The sequence below is a fragment of the Electrona antarctica genome, assembly GCF_951216825.1.
Source record: "Electrona antarctica genome assembly, chromosome: 19".
NCBI lineage: Eukaryota > Metazoa > Chordata > Actinopteri > Myctophiformes > Myctophidae > Electrona > Electrona antarctica.
In genome coordinates this window covers 41,392,663-41,417,067 of record NC_136800.1, presented here as the reverse complement: position 1 = coordinate 41,417,067, position 24,405 = coordinate 41,392,663, and the positions used below count along the sequence as shown (strand labels likewise).

The window sequence follows — 24,405 nt, the reverse complement described above, 5'->3', positions numbered from 1 at the left end:
TTTTTGTGTCCATATCACTACGCCCAAAAAATAGTTCCATGTGATAGAGGGGTCAGAGTTGAACGAAAGTCGCGCTAATATTTTAGAAATAGGTCAACAATACAAATTACGTTCGTTTTGTGGATTCATTTACTTTTACTGTGTGGCCCCAGTGCCCCCCACAAAATGACCGGAACTACTTAATATTGACCAAAACCAGAGCAGAACTCCCACCATGGGACTCGGGCAATCAATTAATACAGTTGCAACCACTATATTAATGGCAAGTATTTCATAAAACTTAAGTTCAAAAAATCTGAACTATCCCTTTAAGAGCCAGTAGTGTTTTCATGTGTGCGCTGCTGCACGGCAGAGCAGCCATGGGGCAGTTCACATCACGGGCAGGAGAAAAGGGAGCGTTTGATTTGTTTAAAAACTATTATTACAAAATGTGACACGTGTGCACGCAGGAAACGGCGGTCAACTCCGGGGTAAAAGAGGAACGTTACATAGTAGTAAAACATGATGCCATCAAATATATTCGGTTCAGGACGGTATATACACCCGATACTTGTCAATCACACATTAGTACATTACGCATGGATTAAACAATTTGGACATGAGGACGATTCTACGAACTTCTATTTCCTGACAGTTTTCTGAAAAACCTCATGTTTCTATATTCGTAGCGCGGCACTCGCTTGTAGATCTGCTATTTTCAATCGCTAAAGTATAACATAATGCTTAAAGCACCAAAAGGGGTTCTTCCCGCCCAGAATGGGTTTTAAAGACATCACTTAGCCTTTGCTTTCATATCAGATATCCAACCAAATGGACCCTAACGGGTCCATCCAATCACTGCTAGAGCCATACAAATCTTCTCTTATGGGGGCCCCTGGCATATGTTTTCAAATGGGGGGACCGCGGGCTATTTAGTGTCAATTTGGGGGTCCTTGACATGAAACAGCTTGGGAACCACTGACCTACAGTATATGTTATAGGAAGCTATAACAGTAGTGTGGACATGGAACAGGAATAGCATATTACACATGATGTGACGTCACAAATCAACATATGGCAAAGAACACCTGTCTTTGAATGGCCCTGAAATCATATAGAAAGGTACTAGCCTCACAATACAGACAGACAGACAGGCAGGCAGATAGACAGACAGACAGGCAGAGAGACAGACAGACAGACAGGCACTGACCAGGCTCTTCATAGTGCTAACATAACGAGGCTAATAGCGCCGCTAGGCTATTTCTATGAATGACACAATTACTATACTACTACTACCATCGCGCGCGCGCACACACACACACACACACACACACACACACACACACACACACACACACACACACACACACACACACACACACACACACACACACACACACACACACACACACACACACACACACACACACACACACACACACACACACACACACACAGAGACAGACGACAGACAAGTAATGAAACCACAGACAGACGGACAGCAAGACGGATGGATAGTGGAGGAGGTGAGACAGACAGACAGACAGACAGACAGACAGACAGACAGACAGACAGACAGACAGCTGAGAGAGAGAGAGACAGCAGAGTGAAAGCCAGAGCCATTTTGTAGCAGCAGCTGTTCACCGACCGAGTGTCTCTCTCTCTCTCTATCTCTCTCTCTCTCTCTCCCCCTTCTACTACTACACTACAATCAGTACTACGCCATCCATGCAGAGACAGAGAGAGAGAGAGAGAGACAGAGAGAGAGAGAGAGAGAGACAGAGATAGACAGAGATAGACAGAGATAGACAGAGATAGACAGAGAGAGACAGAGAGAGACAGAGATAGACAGAGAGAGACAGAGATAGACAGAGATAGACAGAGAGAGACAGATATAGAGATAGAGAGACAGAGATAGAGAGACAGAGCTCCATTCGTAGCTGTATTTATTTTATAGCTGCATTAAAACACCAGATTTTACACACAGACACGAGACGCAAGGAGAGACAGACAGACAGACAGACAGACAGACAGACAGAAGTAAGAGGGTCTCTCTGACACTGCAGTGGTTGTAAACAATCGGATGCCTTTGTCCAGAACACTAAACCACACCTCCTCGCCTTTGTCATCCTCTCTCTCTCTCTCTCTCTCTCTCTCTCTCTCTCTCTCTCAGCAGCAATCCTACTCTCTCTCCTTCTCTCTGCAGAGAGAGAGACAGAGTGTGGTGACGCTATGTGGCTAACCGCTAACTAGCACCCCCTCCCCACCATTAACTAGCCAGAGTGATAGAGAGACATTAGACAGAGATGGAGAAAGAGGGAGATAGAGACAGAGAGAGAGGGCAGTACCTTGGTTGATGTGAGATCCAGTCCTTTTGGTAAAAATGTATATAATCCAGTTGGATGGCTGTGGGATTGTACTACAGATCTGGCTCTATCTCTCTTTCACATTCACACACACACATATACACACACACTACACTATAGCTTGTCCTCTCTCTCTCTTTCACACACTATGTGCTCCTCCCCCTCGCCACACACACACACACACAAATGAGCATTCAGTCAAGGGCCTACCCACAATGCCTTGCTCCACACAAAGACAGGGGGGTGTGACCAATCACACGCAGCCTCTCTCCCTCCCTCCCTCGTGTTCGCTCTATCTCCCTCTCTCTCTTTCTCTCTCGTTCTCTCTGTCTCTCTCTTGTTCTCTCTCGTTCTCTCTCTCTCTCCCCAACATACAAGCTTGTGGGCGGGCGGCCGAAAAAGAGTTGTCATGACAACGCATCCCCAGTCGCTCCTATAACGCCTAACACACACACACACACACACACACACACACACACACACACACACACACACACACACACACACACATCCCTATACCTTTCTTCGTTCTACGACTGCACATCTCTGCTACCTCAGTATGTGTGTGTGTGTGTGTGTGTGTGTGTGTGTGTGTGTGTATGTGTAGTAGTAGCAGTGCTGCATTTGGGTTTTTCTGGTGTGTGACCCAGTTAGAATGCTAAGGCTGTAGGATGTAGGACACACACACACACACACACACACACACACACACACACACACACACACACACACACACACACACACACACACACACACACACACACACACACACACACACACACACACACACACACACACACACACACACACACACACACACACACACACACACACACACACACACACACACACACACACACACACACACACACACACACACGGCACAGGGAACATTCCAGAACTACCCGCAGAGTCGCAGGCAGGTTAGCAGAGACAGACAGACAGACAGACAGACAGACAGACAGAGGCTCAGGGGGTAGAGCAGCCGGATGGGAACCGTGAAATTCCCGGTTCGATCCCTGTGGGCTCCCCCAGAGTTAGTGTCGAAGTGTCCTTGATCAAGACTCTGAACCCCTAATTGCTCCAGATGTGCAGGTTGGTGCCTTGCATGGTTTCCTCCGCCATCAGTGTATGAATGAATGTGTGTGTACTGTGTGTGTGTGTGTGTGTGTGTGTGTGTGTGTGTGTGTGTGTGTGTGTGTGTGTGTGTGTGTGTGTGTGTGTGGATGTAATGCACAATCTATGTAAAGGTGTATGAATGTGGGTGAGAATGTAATGCACAATCTGGTGTATGAATGTGTGTGTGTGTGTGTGTGTGTGTGTGTGTGTGTGTGTGTGTGTGTGTGTGTGTGTGTGTGTGTGTGTGTGTGTGTGGAGTGTCGAGTCCCACCAACGTCCGACACCGTGGCCGGTGCCCAGGCCGTCGGAACCCACGGTTGTCCAGAAACCGTGGTAGCCCAGGCCCAGGCTCCGGACAGCTAGGGCCCAAATCCAGCTCCAAATCCAAACGCTGTACACTCAAGTCACGCTCCATATACGGCCAGTACAGAATTCATTCCATATGTTGATCTGACCTCATCAAACCCTTATAGATCTCCATGTATGGATGGAGCTGGCCTGTTCTGATGACATTCTTACACTCCACCTTTCAGTCATTTTGTAGTTCGTTCTGACATCACAATGATGCGCAACCTCGTTAATGTGTGACACCTTTATTAGCCAATTGATCACACCTGATCACCCCCCCCCCCCCCCCCCAACGGGCACTGCTTTAGTTTATATAAACAGACGCATAGAAGTGAGAGACTATATCTGACAGAAAATGCACAATGCTTTTTTATAGTTTCACAAGCAAAGTGTTAATGTAACACAGCTCTGTTTACACCTTTATTTTATTCCAATTCATATTCAATATCAATTTGTACATATTGTTGTGTCTTGATTGTTTTGTTTCACTTTGATGTAAACGTATGTTTTCTCATGTCAGTAAAGCTCCTTTGAATTTAATTGACAGACAGACAGACAGACAGACAGACAGACAGACAGACAGACAGACAGACAGACAGACAGACAGACAGACAGACAGACAGACAGACACATGAGGAAGTATCTCTCATTAGCATGTGAAAGGTCCATGGAAGGGCGGGTTGCAGCTTGTGTGTGTGTGTGTGTGTGTGTGTGTGTGTGTGTGTGTGTGTGTGTGTTGGGGGGGTGGGGGGGTGGGGTGACTAACGCAACACAAAGGCCTCTAACAACAAGTTAAATAACTTATAGCATCATGCTGGAACTGGCAACCAAACGAGACACAATTAGGATTCAACGACCACTTTAAGACAAGAGGCCTTTAATCCACAGCCACTTATACACATACATATTACGCACGCACGCACGCACGCGCACGCACACGCACACACACACACACACACACACACACACACACACAGACACACACTGGACAAAGAAGTACTGAACAATATCACAATGTATGAATGGAAATCTACGAGCTTCCCAAGAGCTACCCAGCAAGCACGGTCAGGACCTGGACGAATTAGTGACGTCTCGATTGGGGTCAGATCAAGTCAAACCAAGACTAGTCACATCTGGCCCAGAATATCACCTGATTTCAACCAACATAAATTCTGCCCACTAAGACGTCCATGGATGAATCAGAAAGTGTCCGATCGAGGCGAGATCAACTTAAGTCATATCATAACTAGTCAGATCTGGGCCCCGAATTAGCTAATTTCAACTGGTGAAGACGTCCTGGAAATGACGTAAAGATCATCACCATATGGGCTGTGATCTGGCCTAGTCCTGAACGTAAAGATCATCCCCATATGGGCTGTGATCTGGCCTAGTCCTGAACGTAAAGATCATCCCCATATGGGCTGGGATCTGGCCTAGTCCTGAACGTAAAGATCATCCCCATATGGGCTGTGATCTGGCCTAGTCCTGAATGTAAAGATCATCCCCATATGGGCTGTGATCTGGCCTAGTCCTGAACGTAAAGATCATCCCCATATGGGCTGTGATCTGGCCTAGTCCTGAACATAAAGGTCATCCCCATATGGGCTGTGATCTGGCCTAGTCCTGAACGTAAAGATCATCCCCATATGGGCTGTGATCTGGCCTAGTCCTGAACGTAAAGATCATCCCCATATGGGCTGTGATCTGGCCTAGTCCTGAACGTAAAGATCATCCCCATATGGGCTGTGATCTGGCCTAGTCCTGAACGTAAAGGTCATCCCCATATGGGCTGTGATCTGGCCTAGTCCTGAACGTAAAGGTCATCCCCATATGGGCTGTGATCTGGCCTAGTCCTGAACGTAAAGGTCATCCCCATATGGGCTGTGATCTGGCCTAGTCCTGAACGTAAAGATCATCCCCATATGGGCTGTGATCTGGCCTAGTCCTGAACGTAAAGATCATCCCCATATGGGCTGTGATCTGGCCTAGTCCTGAACGTAAAGATCATCCCCATATGGGCTGTGATCTGGCCTAGTCCTGAACGTAAAGATCACCCCATATGGGCTGTGATCTGGCCTAGTCCTGAACGTAAAGGTCATCCCCATATGGGCTGTGATCTGGCCTAGTCCTGAACGTCACCAGGAGACGTCGCCATAACGTCGTCATTTGGCTTGCTGGGTAACCTTCCTGATTTACAGAAGTAATCACGCACGCACAATGCACGCACAATGCACGCACGCACGCACGCACGCACCGTAGGGGTGAGCTGACGGTAGGGCTACCAGGTAGTTCAGAGATGCAAGCCTGCACAGCCATTCACAGTTTTCGCACCTCGCTAACAAACCTGCCGATCGAGTGTCACAGCTTGAAGCAATAGGAATGACCGACCCAGGATGCATAATTGGCTACGGTCCATTGTGTCCAACTGCTAAGTAGCCTATACTATGTTCTGTCTGAAGAAGTCTAAGTAGCCTATACTATACTACTGTAGCGTTCTGTCTGAAGAAGTCTAAGTAGTCTATACTATACTACTGTAGTTAGTTGGGGCAGCTGTGGCCGCACGGTTTGCGGAGCGGCCTTGATACCGGAAGGTTGCCAGTTCGAATCCCCGGACCGGCACGTTAAAATTACCACCGCTGAAGTGCCCTTGAGCAAGGCATTGAACCCCTACCATGAAATGTTCTATGAGCAGGGTGTGGCTGTAAACAAGCATCTCGAGCTTAGTCCACTTCCCTGGGTAAACAAAGAACTTTGCTTTGCTTTGCTTAGCGTTCTGTCTGAAGAAGTCTAACGAGTTGCAGAACAGTGGCTGATGGATTCATGAACTAATTAAATTACAGAGGTGACGTTTGCAAGGTAAATAGGCATAATTCACCCTTTGTCAGCCTTCTGATTGGTCCCTGACTGACTAACCAGCAGGCCTTGTTCCGCCCTGCTTCCGCCTTGTTTATGTTGATTGTTTTTTAAAACAAACATGATATGCCCTGCAGTCACCATGCTGCACCTGTGATGTTCCTTTTTACTGACACCAAGTTTAAAATAAGAATTGAATGCACAGAATATCAATATGAAGCAACTGAAAAACATGTTATTTCAATGGTAGTGGATGGAGAGAGAGGATTTTTGTCCAACCATGAAACGGCAATCAATGGGTGCGAAGATGGGCACAACCATGGGCGGGACTTGACAAAGGGTGAATTATGACAACACTTAGGTTTGCCCATTATGCAAGTAAATAGAATGACATTGATATACAGTATATTGTGGGTTAATATTAGGTCTACATTTAAGAAGTGATTTAAATCAGTGATCGCTCGCAAGCGTGTGCGGGCGACATTAGCCCCACTAGTTAAAAAAATCCACAGCACATCACGGCACGCACGCACGTGTTTGCCTAAGAAGCCACAGAGTTTAAAAAACAAGCCCAATAAAATGCAACCCGAAACTCATTATTTATTTTACTCTAAAACGCTAAAAGAAAAAACAAGCCAGACAGACAGACAGACAGACAGACAGACAGACAGACAGACAGACACATGAGGAAGTATCTCTCATTAGCATGTGAAAGGTCCATGGACCTTTCCATTCCAGTTTTTAAAACAAGCCAAAAAAAATGCAACCCCAAAACTCACCATTTTTTATTACCGCAACTCTAAAAGAAAAAACAAGCCAAACGTTGCGAGAAGTAAGCCAACATGGCAACACTGCTATGACTATGGATGCACACCAATGTATGGTAAATGGTGCATTTATATTAGTGATCGACCGATATGGTTTTTGGCCGATATATCCGATCACCGATTAGTGGACAATCAAAAAGCCGATAGCCGATATTATGAACCGATATTAATTTAAGTTAAAATATTTTTTTTTTACAGTAACATAAATTCCAACACAAGAATTCCTTTAAATGCATTGGAGAATATGTATCGCTTATAAAAAAGGAAGTGCAAGAAGCACCAACATCGTTTCAGTAACATCAAATGCAGCTTTTTTTTAAATTCAAGTGCAAACATGTACTGTAGCAGCATATATATAATTGTATCTATCTATCTATGAATGCACCAAGTGTGTGTGTGTGTGTGTGTGTGTGTGTGTGTGTGTGTGTGTAATTGTCCAGAACCGCCCCAAAAAGGCCTCTGCCCGGGCTCTTGACCAGGTCCATGCCCAGCGTCCATATGGAGCTGGCCTGTTCTGACCTCACAGCACTCCATATTTGGGCATGCCTGACACAGAAGACAGAACTCCACAAGCTGGCTGCATATATACTCCCTATTTGGGCATGCCTTGCAAAGAACTCCATATATGGGCATAAAAGGGAGACAGACCTGATATCTGGGTGGGGCATTAATTTCCAACTTGCATCGTTCCAAGTAGATCAGTGCCCAATGGGCTGTAGAGGCCCTATGGGCACCGTTCTAGTTTATCAAAATTGGTGATCTACAAGCCCACAGCACATTGCATCATGACATGTTGAGAGCTTGTAGATCTGCTGCCCAAACTCTCCAAAGCCATGTTACCTTGTTTTTACTCCACCACTGAAATTTGCCACTTTCAAGATCACTGGCCACTTTTTAATGCATGTAGAATTTGTTTTTACCATTCATTTTATAGCAATAAAAGACAATATGTCTCAAAACACTGGCCAACAGTAAAATTTTTGGCAACTAAATGAATATGAATTAGAAATGAAGACTGCCAATGCTACTGATTGTTTCATTCTTCATTGGCTTTCAGTTAGTTATTGCATATAGACAAAATGCAATAATCATATTAGGCTGGTCAGGATGGGGGGAAAAAAAAGTTGTGCTTCAGTTGGCTGGCAGGCACACACACACACACACACACGACAGGCAATCAATAGACAACGCGTTACAGCTGTTGTTTGCAGCGTTAGCAGGCAGCAGCTAGCTTGGCTAACGTAGTTCTACCACTGCTCTCTGTCCCTCTCACGTGTGGATTTTATTTTGGTTAATTGAAGATGAAAACAGCAAAGCTTTTTATGGTTACAAGGTTAGCAGCCTATAATCCTTTCTCCTGCCTGCAGTCAGTGCAGTGGCCCTCTCTCTGACTCCGTGTGTGTGTGTGTGTGAGTGAGAGAGAGGAGACGTCAGTGCAGAGTGGAGCCGTGTCTACTACTCCACTGGGAGTGGAGCACTGGGAGAGTCAGACACGCAGCTATACATCTCCTTACAACCGTACTCTACCGGATTTTCAATGAAAGTGGTTGTTTCACCATGTTTGCGCATTTATGAGAAATATAATAATCGGCCGTTTTTTTCCCGATTATTTGTTTTTAGCACCGATACCGATATTAATGAAAAACATGAATATCGAAGCCGATAATCGGCCACGGCCGATTATCGGTCGATCACTAATTTATATAGCACCTTTATCCAAGACACTTTACAGAGATTGTGATTGAATTCACACACACGTTCACACAACGAGGCCGGAGGAGACCATGCAAGGCACCAACCTGCACATCAGGAGCAATCAGGGGTTCAGAGCCTTGCTCAAGGACACTTTGACACTAACTCTGGGGGAGCCCACAGGGATCGAACCGGGGACCTTTTGCCGTGGCAGCGGTGGACGAACGGTTTGCGGAGCGGTCTTGATACCGGAAGGTCGCCGGTTCGAATCCCCGGACCGGCACGTTAAAATTACCACCGCTGAAGTGCCCTTGAGCAAGGCATTGAACCCCTACCATGAAATGTTCTATGAGCAGGGTGTGGCTGTAAACAAGCATCTCAAGCTTAGTCCACTTCCCTGGGTAAACAAAGAACTTTGCTTTGCTTACCTTCCGGTCACTCTACCCCTGAGCCACTGCCGCCCCATGATACTCTAGCAACACAAAAACACAGCTTCACACCTCAGTCTCAAAACAAACTGGTCAGGTTACTACGTAGAGTTATAATAAATATACCTAGAGGGTGGACAGCCCCATAGCTATACTATGCATTTCAATGGGAGTTGCCCGGTGGCGTTTGAAGCACCCGGAACTGGCCCAAAGTACCTTTGTTGGCTACGGTTGGCTTGAGCGTCATGATGACGTCACCTCCATGAACGTCCTGTAGTTCCAACTGTGGCCAGTCATTAAGTAATTATTATGTACAAGTAACTTTACAGAAAAAGAAGCTCAAAGTCAAAGCTTATAATAAGCAGACATGGCAACACTGGCTGAAGCAAGTTTTTTTCTTTCTTTTTTTTGTTTTAATTCTTTATTTACACAGGGAAGTAGCTGAGCACAGGTGCTCATTTTCAGCAACGCCCTGCAAAAAGTGTCTTTTCAAAAAGGAGGCTTGACGACGGGTTCAACCGAGTGACTCTTTGGCCAATTTCATATAATTTTGGGGTCCTTGTCTTGACATGAAATAGTTTGAGCACCGTGCACTCACATAGAAACATATAGGTTAGTTTGAGCACCGTGCACTCACATAGAAACATATAGGTTAGTTTGAGCACCGTGCACTCACATAGAAACATATAGGTTAGTTTGAGCACCGTGCACTCACATAGAAACATATAGGTTAGTTTGAGCACCGTGCACTCACATAGAAACATATAGGTTAGTTTGAGCACCGTGCACTCACATAGAAACATATAGGTTAGTTTGAGCACCGTGCACTCACATAGAAACATATAGGTTAGTTTGAGCACCGTGCACTCGCATAGAAACATATAGGTTAGTTTGAGCACCGTGCACTCACATAGAAACATATAGGTTAGTTTGAGCACTGTGCACTCACATAGAAACATATAGGTTAGTTTGAGCACCGTGCACTCACATAGAAACATATAGGTTTTTCAGAAAACTGTCAGGATTTAGTCAGAAGACACTTCTCAGGTCTAAATGGGTTTGAACCCATTTAGCCTGACGTCGAAATGTATAAAATGTCTTCTAAATCCTCACGATTTTTTCAAAAATAGCAGATCTACAAGCTCATAGCGCGCCACTCGGTGGCGGGTTGAGTTGAACTGGGCTGTGCTTTTTGCCATATTGTTCATTATGATATCACACCTGCATCTTCCAAATGGTAAATAAATGGTAAATGGTGCATTTATATAGCGCCTTTATCCAAGGCGCTTTACATAGATTGTGCATTACATTCACCCATTCACACACATATTCATACACCGATTGCGGCTGAAGCCATGCAAGGCACCAACCAGCACATCGGGAGCAATTTGGGGTTCAGTGTCTTGCTCAAGGACACTCAATTCAATTCAATTCAATTCAAAGGGCTTTATTGGCATGAGAAAACATACGTTTACATTGCCAAACCAGAAAGAACAATACAACAATACAGCAATACAATCAAAACAAAAATGATGTACATTTGAAAGTCAGAATCTTCAATAGATCAATTTCTATGTACCAATATCACTCGATGCAGGTATAGTGCAGGAATATACACAATGATTAGTCTTTAGGGTGGTTGGACACTCATTGGACGACCTGCTCTACCTCCTGAGCCACAGCCGCCCACCTTGTAGTAGGACAGTGACACGCCCACTTTAGTTGCCAGTTGTCAGATCAGGGCTAGAAAGCAGCAAAAGCATTTGTTGGTTCCAGTTCTGAACAAATTCATTTTCAGTGCAGGAGATCAAAATGAGGCGGGGAAATGTTACCAAACCGGTTCAATTTGAGGGCGAGGGGTTGTGAATCTGTATGCAGCTGGAGTCTGTGTGTGTGTGTGTGTGTGTGTGTGTGTGTGTGTGTGTGTGTGTGCATGGGGTGCGGGGGTGTCCACACAGCTACATTCCATTTCTATCAGGTCACTGGCTCATGGGAAGCAACCAGAGGACACTGCATGGACTTGTGGAGTGGGATTGGGATCAGTGTTGCCATGTCGGCTTATTATAAGCGACTCAGAATCAGATTCTAAAAATGTATTTTTGAAAATGAAAGTTTTCTGAAAAAGCTATGTTTCTATGTCAGTGGTTCTTCGATTTTTCAAAAATAGCAGACCTACAAGCTCGTAGCGCGCCACTCGGTGGCGCGCTATGAGATTGTAGATCTGCTATTTTTCAATAGCTAAAGCATAACATAATGCTAACACCAAAAGGGGTTCCCACCCAAAATGGGTTAAAGTTGCTTGTAAATATTGGTAGTTGCAGGTTTTTTTGGGGGTAGTGTAGTCGGACTGAATGCAAGTAGCATCACGACTCCGTCGATCATAATCACTATAAAAGACCGATTGCCGTACATCTGTGGCAAGTGTGTTTATTTTACGAGTGCCTTTCCATGACATGGTCTTGGGAAAGCTTGCCAATGTAATCACGCATCGCCATCGCCTCACCTCAAAGGCCCTTAAAACAAGGCTCCAGACTTCCCAAAACAAACTGGTCAGGCTACTACTGGGCCTCACCCGCCAAACCCACCTCACCCCTGCCCACTTTGACAGGCTGGAATGGCTTAGGGTTGACGACAGAGTACAGCATCTTGCAATGGGTCTGGTCCACAAGATTCGATACACCACCAAGATACCAATGTAAATACTTCTTCCTTAATGTCAACGATGTCCACACCCACAACACCAGAGGGAGTTCAACAAACCATGTGCAACCCAGATTTGGCACAAACAAGGGACTAAATTAATTTCGCTCCTATGTCACAAAATTGTGGAACGCCCTACCAACAGTCATTAAGACATGTGAATCCCTTGACTCCTTCAAAACCGCTCTCAAAGGGCACCTACGGACGGCTGCAATTCGAAACTTGCCCCCGTAAAATCTCAATCCCCCACCCACCCCTGTACACCCACTGTATATGTGTTTTCGCCCTTTTTACATCCTTTATGATGATTTCCTGTTTTTGGCTATATAGACGCCTTAACAGACGACGTCACACTGATAAGCAACAGCATGCACGCGCATACCGGCAGCAGAAGAAACCTGCCTCTCATATAAGATGCAATGGAAAAGTTCTAACTGCACTCACGTGTAAAAAATGCCCCATCAAACTTTCAGATGCTGTTTTTCTTCCAGAGTGGAGGAAGAATGATTAGGATTTTTATTGTATTCTCTCACTCTTGAAATATATAATCCATTGGTTTCTGTTGTGTGTGAAGAATAATAGTAATTCAAAGCCGTTGTCCTGAAAACCACTCATGATAACGGCAGCAGAGCCTGGTTGTCCATGGTTGCACGCGCACCTGCAGCCCATCAAGTATAATTTATGCTTCGTCCCGTGATGGTGTCGCGCACGCAGACCTCTACGCTCACAACAGTCGCATCTGCGATGTGATGTGAGCTTGTATATCAGCTGTTCTCTGTGCGCAACACTGCTGCGCTTTGAAGTATAAATGTCTCCTAGGGTGTGTCTCACTAACAACACACAAGAGGAGGTTGAATGAACTGAATCCAGCGCTCCCCAAAACAACAGGTTTGGAGATCTGTTGGGAATTGATTACATGAAACAGTCACCCGTGCGCCCAGTCCCAATGTTTGTAAACAAATAATTGGTCTATAGAAGTGTATATTTGTACGTCTCTAAATGTTATGATGAATTGAAAACGGTGGTCCCTCTTGTAAACAAGTGTAATGCTTTATGGTGTACTGTCCACTCACAGTACAAGTTTTGTATTGAGTTGTGCTTGAAATGTACTGTAATTCTGCAAACTGTTAATAAATACTTCAATCAATCAATCAAAACTCTATGTTGCCTTCCGTTGAGATACAGACGCCCCAGAGCTGGAAGAGGCGTCTACCTTTATATATGACCAGATTTGACTAAGAGCCTGCCATCACGCAAATTCCAGCTTTTCACCATTTTTCCAAAATGAGTTAATAGCACAGGCAGACTCTTCACATACTAGAGCATGTCTGTAATAAGTGTCAGAGCTGAAATCGACATGTAAATATGAAATAAATGCTTAAACATGTAGCTATAGGTGTAATGTTAGAGACCACAGAAGTGAACCTTTCAAGCCTGTTTTCTCAACTCGCTGTTTCCTGCAAGACATTACTCTATAAGCCATATCTCCAAAACTGGTGGGTCAAACTGAACAACCAATATGTCAATTTGAAGCTATTCAATAGCTATTCATATGACATGAAAAAACGAAAATTCAAAAGAATCCAATGGCAGTCGTCGTCGTCCCCCCCCCCCCACACACACTGCATCATGGGAATTGTAGGCACAGAAAAAGGCCTGAAACGGTTGAAAATCAATTCAATCATACTAGGCTATGGCTCATATACAGACCTGTATGGGCCTGTAACTCTGAGAGTGTAAAGGTGGTGTAATCAAATGGACCCGTACGGGTCTGTAACTCTGAGAGTCCACATGTAACCAAATGGACCCTTACAGGTCTGTAACCCTGCCTAGTGTGTACACATGTAATCAAATGGATCCTACAGGTCTGTAACTCGGAGAGTGTACACATGGAACCAAATGGACCCTTACAGCTCTGTAACCCTGCCTAGGGTGTACACATGTAACCAAATGGACCCTTACGGGTCTATAACTCTGAGAGTGTAACACATGGAACCAAATGGACCCTTACAGGTCTGTAACTCTGAATGTACACATGTAACCAAATGGACCCTTACAGGTCTGTAACTCTGAGAGTGTAACACATGGAACCAAATGGACCCTTACAGGTCTGTAACCCTGCCTAGAGTGTACACCTGTAACCAAATGGACCCGTACGGCTCTGTATAACCCTGAGAGTTAGATTAAAACTCTAACTGTAATCTACACACAAGCCTCTCTCACTGCATCATACGATGTACCATCTGACCCAAAGTCACACGCACGCACGCACGCACGCACGCACACACAAACCATCCAGCCAGATGCAAAGATCTTGACTGCATCATTAAAAGAGCTTTCAACTGTGTGTGTGTGTGCGCGTGTGCGCGTGCGTGCGTGCGTGCAGTTCTCATATGGCCCAAAAGGTGTCACTGTTTCCCCTCCTGCTGGTTGCAGATGAATAACACTCCATTCACACCCGCTTCGAATTATGTCAACCAATAACCACCAGTAGGTTACATATCTACTATATAATGACCAACCAATAACCACCAGTAGGTTACATATCTACTATATAATGACCAATAACCACCAGTAGGTTACATATCTACTATATAATGACCAATAACCACCAGTAGGTTACATATCTACTATATAATGACCAATAACCACCAGTAGGTTACATATCTACTATATAATGACCAATAACCACCAGTAGGTTACATATCTACTATATAATGACCAACCAATAACCACCAGTAGGTTACATATCTACTATATAATGACCAACCAATAACCACCAGTAGGTTACATATCTACTATATAATGACCAACCAATAACCACCAGTAGGTTACATATCTACTATATAATGACCAACCAATAACCACCAGTAGGTTACATATCTACTATATAATGACCAATAACCACCAGTAGGTTACATATCTACTATATAATGACCAACCAATAACCACCAGTAGGTTACATATCTACTATATAATGACCAATAACCACCAGTAGGTTACATATCTACTATATAATGACCAACCAATAACCACCAGTAGGTTACATATCTACTATATAATGACCAATAACCACCAGTAGGTTACATATCTACTATATAATGACCAACCAATAACCACCAGTAGGTTACATATCTACTATATAATGACCAACCAATAACCACCAGTAGGTTACATATCTACTATATAATGACCAATAACCACCAGTAGGTTACATATCTACTATATAATGACCAATAACCACCAGTAGGTTACATATCTACTATATAATGACCAACCAATAACCACCAGTAGGTTACATATCTACTATATAATGACCAATAACCACCAGTAGGTTACATATCTACTATATAATGACCAACCAATAACCACCAGTAGGTTACATATCTACTATATAATGACCAATAACCACCAGTAGGTTACATATCTACTATATAATGACCAATAACCACCAGTAGGTTACATATCTACTATATAATGACCAACCAATAACCACCAGTAGGTTACATATCTACTATATAATGACCAATAACCACCAGTAGGTTACATATCTACTATATAATGACCAATAACCACCAGTAGGTTACATATCTACTATATAATGACCAATAACCACCAGTAGGTTACATATCTACTATATAATGACCAACCAATAACCACCAGTAGGTTACATATCTACTATATAATGACCAATAACCACCAGTAGGTTACATATCTACTATATAATGACCAACCAATAACCACCAGTAGGTTACATATCTACTATATAATGACCAATAACCACCAGTAGGTTACATATCTACTATATAATGACCAACCAATAACCACCAGTAGGTTACATATCTACTATATAATGACCAATAACCACCAGTAGGTTACATATCTACTATATAATGACCAACCAATAACCACCAGTAGGTTACATATCTACTATATAATGACCAACCAATAACCACCAGTAGGTTACATATCTACTATATAATGACCAATAACCACCAGTAGGTTACATATCTACTATATAATGACCAATAACCACCAGTAGGTTACATATCTACTATATAATGACCAATAACCACCAGTAGGTTACATATCTACTATATAATGACCAATAACCACCAGTAGGTTACATATCTACTATATAATGACCAACCAATAACCACCAGTAGGTTACATATCTACTATATAATGACCAACCAATAACCACCAGTAGGTTACATATCTACTATATAATGACCAATAACCACCAGTAGGTTACATATCTACTATATAATGACCAATAACCACCAGTAGGTTACATATCTACTATATAATGACCAACCAATAACCACCAGTAGGTTACATATCTACTATATAATGACCAACCAATAACCACCAGTAGGTTACATATCTACTATATAATGACCAACCAATAACCACCAGTAGGTTACATATCTACTATATAATGACCAACCAATAACCACCAGTAGGTTACATATCTACTATATAATGACCAACCAATAACCACCAGTAGGTTACATATCTACTATATAATGACCAACCAATAACCACCAGTAGGTTACATATCTACTATATAATGACCAACCAATAACCACCAGTAGGTTACATATCTACTATATAATGACCAACCAATAACCACCAGTAGGTTACATATCTACTATATAATGACCAACCAATAACCACCAGTAGGTTACATATCTACTATATAATGACCAACCAATAACCACCAGTAGGTTACATATCTACTATATAATGACCAACCAATAACCACCAGTAGGTTACATATCTACTATATAATGACCAACCAATAACCACCAGTAGGTTACATATCTACTATATAATGACCAACCAATAACCACCAGTAGGTTACATATCTACTATATAATGACCAACCAATAACCACCAGTAGGTTACATATCTACTATATAATGACCAACCAATAACCACCAGTAGGTTACATATCTACTATATAATGACCAACCAATAACCACCAGTAGGTTACATATCTACTATATAATGACCAATAACCACCAGTAGGTTACATATCTACTATATAATGACCAATAACCACCAGTAGGTTACATATCTACTATATAATGACCAATAACCACCAGTAGGTTACATATCTACTATATAATGACCAATAACCACCAGTAGGTTACATATCTACTATATAATGACCAATAACCACCAGTAGGTTACATATCTACTATATAATGACCAATAACCACCAGTAGGTTACATATCTACTATATAATGACCAATAACCACCAGTAGGTTACATATCTACTATATAATGACCAATAACCACCAGTAGGTTACATATCTACTATATAATGACCAACCAATAACCACCAGTAGGTTACATATCTACTATATAATGACCAACCAATAACCACCAGTAGGTTACATATCTACTATATAATGACCAATAACCACCAGTAGGTTACATATCTACTATATAATGACCAACCAATAACCACCAGTAGGTTACATATCTACTATATAATGACCAATAACCACCAGTAGGTTACATATCTACTATATAATGACCAACCAATAACCACCAGTAGGTTACATATCTACTATATAATGACCAACCAATAACCACCAGTAGGTTACATATCTACTATATAATGACCAACCAATAACCACCAGTAGGTTACATATCTACTATATAATGACCAACCAATAACCACCAGTAGGTTACATATCTACTATATAATGACCAACCAATAACCACCAGTAGGTTACATATCTACTATATAATGACCAATAACCACCAGTAGGTTACATATCTACTATATAATGACCAACCAATAACCACCAGTAGGTTACATATCTACTATATAATGACCAACCAATAACCACCAGTAGGTTACATATCTACTATATAATGACCAACCAATAACCACCAGTAGGTTACATATCTACTATATAATGACCAACCAATAACCACCAGTAGGTTACATATCTACTATATAATGACCAATAACCACCAGTAGGTTACATATCTACTATATAATGACCAATAACCACCAGTAGGTTACATATCTACTATATAATGACCAATAACCACCAGTAGGTTACATATCTACTATATAATGACCAATAACCACCAGTAGGTTACATATCTACTATATAATGACCAATAACCACCAGTAGGTTACATATCTACTATATAATGACCAATAACCACCAGTAGGTTACATATCTACTATATAATGACCAATAACCACCAGTAGGTTACATATCTACTATATAATGACCAACCAATAACCACCAGTAGGTTACATATCTACTATATAATGACCAACCAATAACCACCAGTAGGTTACATATCTACTATATAATGACCAATAACCACCAGTAGGTTACATATCTACTATATAATGACCAACCAATAACCATAGGTTACATATCTACTATATAATGACCAACCAATAACCACCAGTAGGTTACATATCTACTATATAATGACCAACCAATAACCACCAGTAGGTTACATATCTACTATATAATGACCAATAACCACCAGTAGGTTACATATCTACTATATAATGACCAATAACCACCAGTAGGTTACATATCTACTATATAATGACCAACCAATAACCACCAGTAGGTTACATATCTACTATATAATGACCAACCAATAACCCACCAGTAGGTTACATATCTACTATATAATGACCAACCCAATAACCACCAGTAGGTTACATATCTACTATATAATGACAATAACCACCAGTAGGTTACATATCTACTATATAATGACCAATAACCACCAGTAGGTTACATATCTACTATATAATGACCAATAACCACCAGTAGGTTACATATCTACTATATAATGACCAATAACCACCAGTAGGTTACATATCTACTATATAATGACCAATAACCACCAGTAGGTTACATATCTACTATATAATGACCAACCAATAACCACCAGTAGGTTACATATCTACTATATAATGACCAACCAATAACCACCAGTAGGTTACATATCTACTATATAATGACCAATAACCACCAGTAGGTTACATATCTACTATATAATGACCAATAACCACCAGTAGGTTACATATCTACTATATAATGACCAACCAATAACCACCAGTAGGTTACATATCTACTATATAATGACCAACCAATAACCACCAGTAGGTTACATATCTACTATATAATGACCAACCAATAACCACCAGTAGGTTACATATCTACTATATAATGACCAACCAATAACCACCAGTAGGTTACATATCTACTATATAATGACCAACCAATAACCACCAGTAGGTTACATATCTACTATATAATGACCAACCAATAACCACCAGTAGGTTACATATCTACTATATAATGACCAATAACCACCAGTAGGTTACATATCTACTATATAATGACCAATAACCACCAGTAGGTTACATATCTACTATATAATGACCAACCAATAACCACCAGTAGGTTACATATCTACTATATAATGACCAATAACCACCAGTAGGTTACATATCTACTATATAATGACCAACCAATAACCACCAGTAGGTTACATATCTACTATATAATGACCAACCAATAACCACCAGTAGGTTACATATCTACTATATAATGACAATAACCACAGTAGGTTATATATCTACTATATAATGACCAACCAATAACCACCAGTAGGTTACATATCTACTATATAATGACCAATAACCACCAGTAGGTTACATATCTACTATATAATGACCAACCAATAACCACCAGTAGGTTACATATCTACTATATAATGACCAATAACCACCAGTAGGTTACATATCTACTATATAATGACCAACCAATAACCACCAGTAGGTTACATATCTACTATATAATGACCAATAACCACCAGTAGGTTACATATCTACTATATAATGACCAACCAATAACCACCAGTAGGTTACATATCTACTATATAATGACCAATAACCACCAGTAGGTTACATATCTACTATATAATGACCAATAACCACCAGTAGGTTACATATCTACTATATAATGACCAACCAATAACCACCAGTAGGTTACATATCTACTATATAATGACCAACCAATAACCACCAGTAGGTTACATATCTACTATATAATGACCAATAACCACCAGTAGGTTACATATCTACTATATAATGACCAACCAATAACCACCAGTAGGTTACATATCTACTATATAATGACCAACCAATAACCACCAGTAGGTTACATATCTACTATATAATGACCAATAACCACCAGTAGGTTACATATCTACTATAAATGACCAATAACCACCAGTAGGTTACATATCTACTATATAATGACCAATAACCACCAGTAGGTTACATATCTACTATATAATGACCAATAACCACCAGTAGGTTACATATCTACTATATAATGACCAATAACCACCAGTAGGTTACATATCTACTATATAATGACCAATAACCACCAGTAGGTTACATATCTACTATATAATGACCAATAACCACCAGTAGGTTACATATCTACTATATAATGACCAATAACCACCAGTAGGTTACATATCTACTATATAATGACCAACCAATAACCACCAGTAGGTTACATATCTACTATATAATGACCAACCAATAACCACCAGTAGGTTACATATCTACTATATAATGACCAATAACCACCAGTAGGTTACATATCTACTATATAATGACCAACCAATAACCACCAGTAGGTTACATATCTACTATATAATGACCAATAACCACCAGTAGGTTACATATCTACTATATAATGACCAATAACCACCAGTAGGTTACATATCTACTATATAATAACCAATAACCACCAGTAGGTTACATATCTACTATATAATGACCAATAACCACCAGTAGGTTACATATCTACTATATAATGACCAATAACCACCAGTAGGTTACATATCTACTATATAATGACCAACCAATAACCACCAGTAGGTTACATATCTACTATATAATGACGAATAACCACCAGTAGGTTACATATCTACTATATAATGACCAATAACCACCAGTAGGTTACATATCTACTATATAATGACCAACCAATAACCACCAGTAGGTTACATATCTACTATATAATGACCAATAACCACCAGTAGGTTACATATCTACTATATAATGACCAATAACCACCAGTAGGTTACATATCTACTATATAATGACCAATAACCACCAGTAGGTTACATATCTACTATATAATGACCAATAACCACCAGTAGGTTACATATCTACTATATAATGACCAATAACCACCAGTAGGTTACATATCTACTATATAATGACCAATAACCACCAGTAGGTTACATATCTACTATATAATGACCAATAACCACCAGTAGGTTACATATCTACTATATAATAACCAATAACCACCAGTAGGTTACATATCTACTATATAATGCGCCACGTCTCTGCGTATGTGTGTGCGTGCGTAGTTGCGTACTTGTGTGTACGGTTGTAATGCACGTAACTTGAGAACCGTTTGACCCACCGACTTCACATTCGACACACGCGTTGCACACCCCCGCATATGGGCCGTGGGCCGAATTGATTGCCAAGTACACTTTTCAGTTTGCAGTCTTCACACACAGGCACATACACAGATCTCCATGTGGGACAGTAGCTGACAGTTAAAACGGGTGCTATGACAACGTATATCATTAGGTTCCCAAGTTGCATCGTTCCCATGTAGGCCGGTGGCCGACTGCGACTGTCTGCGTGCGTGTGTGTACGGTTGTAATGCACGTAACTCGAGAACTCGACACACACGTTCCACACCCCCACAGGGAGTGCAGTGCCAGGTCGGTCGGACCCACGGTTCTCCAGAACAAACACAAAAGGCTCTGGTCAGGCTCTGCCAGTGGGCCTAATGAGCCAAAGTCCCCTCACCTGTGGAATTTCCAGCCTCTGCCTAAGCCAATTGATTGCCATGGCAACCCAACACCTGCAAATTGATTACTTAACCACTCCACTTTTCACAGTCAGTTTGCACTCTTCATACACAGGCAGACCAGTAGATACAGAGATCTCCATGTGGGACACAGACAGATAGTTAAAACGGGTGCTATGACAAGTTGACAACGGGTATTATTAGGTTCCCAAGTTGCATCGTTCTCAACTAGGCCGATGGCCGACGGGCACGTACAGGTCTTCACTCCAATGCAATGGAGCCAGCAGGCTCACCTGGATCCTGCTGAATTCTATGGAAGTGAAATTACTGCCACTGAAGTGACAACACTGAGGTCAGGGGACTTACGTGGCCGGATAAGACTGAGGTTAATTTGTATTGTAGAATCAATGTTAATTTAACTCTCAGAGTTACAGAACCATAGGGATCCATTTGGTTCCAAACTATCATTTAGCTGGGGACCCCCTGGAACTCCCTAAAGGACCCCTGGGGGTCCCCGGACCCCACTTTGGGAACCACTGATGCAACCTATTGGTGATTATTGATTTTTCAGTCAGTATTTGACCAGACGTTACACTTAGCAAACATTGTCAGAAATTGTCACTAGTTTAAAGTCTTCTTTCAAATATTAGTTTTTTATAAATTATGATCCCTCTAATTTGACAATGAATGACAAAGTAGTATAGGGTTATGCTTCCAGAGGTTCTGCTGGTTCTATCGAGTGAAGTTTCCGGTTGCTTTTCGTCCTCGGAAATTCCAAGATGATGGATTTGAATCCACTCACCAATGGGTCACGTCGTGGCTGACTTAGTCTTTTTTTTTTTTACAGTGGCGTATGTGTGTGTGTGTGCGTGCGTGCATGTGTATGGTGCATGCATGTGTGCGTGTACGCTGTTCATGTGTGTGTGTGTGTGTGTGTGCATGCGTGCATGTGTGTAGGCCTTCGCGTATGCATGTGTGTGTGTTTGTGTGTGCGTGTGCGCGTGTGTGTGTGTGTGGACAGAAATAGCCTGAGCTGCTTCAGGCCAAACGCCCGGGAGAGATTGAAGGAGGAGCCTGAAAACAGGCCAGGGCTGCAGAGAATCTGATAGGTCAGGATGAGGAGAGAGAGAGAGAGAGAGAGAGTGAGAGAGAGAGAGAGAGAGAGAGAGAGAGAGAAGAGAGGAGAGAGAGAGAGAAGAGAGAGAGGAGAGAGAGAGAGAATGGGAGGATGTCATGTGTGGTGAGAGGGAGAGATAGAAAGAAGAGGAAAAGATTATATATAGAGGGATTCACATAGAGAGAGAGAGTGAGTGTGTGTGTGTGTGTGTGTGTGTGTGTGTGTGTGTGTGTGTGTGTGTGTGTGTGTGTGTGTGTGTGTGTGTGTGTGTGTGTGTGTGTGTGTGTGCGTGCGTGCGTGCGTGCGTGCGTGCGTGCGTGCGTGCGTGCGTGCGTGCGTGCGTGCGTGCGTGCGTGCGTGCGTGCGTGCGTGCGTGCGTGCGTGCGTGACAAAATAGTTGACTTTGTGAGGTAGTGGTTCAGACTTATTTTCCAGTACAAACAGGTGGAGTGGATCTATAACGCCACCAGTCGGCTCACTTCATAAACATGCCAAACAACGATGACAAGGCGGTCAGGGAACTCGCTAGATCTTCTCCGGGGAGGGGGGGGGGGGGGGGGGGGAGCACACTAGGTTCGACCTAGCCTCGAAACCCAGACGTTTCCAGGAGAACAAAAAAAGTCTGGGACCGAGTCCCTTCAATTCGGCATAGAGTAGCGCAAACGTCGATCACTCTCTGCTGATTTCTGATAGTCTGCACCTTTGTTAAATTGATGCACACACACGCGCACACACACACCACACACACACACACACACACACACACACACACACACACACACACACACACACACACACACACACACACACACACACACACACACACACACACACACACACACACACACACACACTCTCTGTCGCTCTAATTAATTAGGAATCATGTCACGCAGCTGCGTCTAGATTCTCCGGCGGATCCTGCCGGGAGCTGCCTATGACATAGAATGCATAGGTGGGACCCCAGGCTAGGTTCCACCTGACTCGGACACTGCAGCAGTTTCTGAGGACATTAATACCGACTGATTGATTGATCTCAGTGCAGACCCCACCGTCTCTCATGC

General features: G+C 42.3%; 1 protein-coding gene across 5 annotated transcripts in view; it reads right to left on the bottom strand.

Moving 5' to 3' along the window:
• The window catches only part of LOC306912600 (storkhead-box protein 2-like), a 112,405-nt gene that overhangs the window by 41,455 nt on the left and 46,545 nt on the right, over nucleotides 1–24,405 (bottom strand). The window contains exon 1 of one of the 5 annotated variants that reach the window (XM_079488947.1): nucleotides 2,328–2,496. The exons of the other annotated variants lie outside the window; for them this stretch is intronic. The gene's annotated coding sequence lies outside the window, so the exon portion shown is untranslated. Of the gene's footprint in view, nucleotides 1–2,327; nucleotides 2,497–24,405 lie in introns of those variants that run through there. 5 annotated transcript variants of the gene reach the window in all.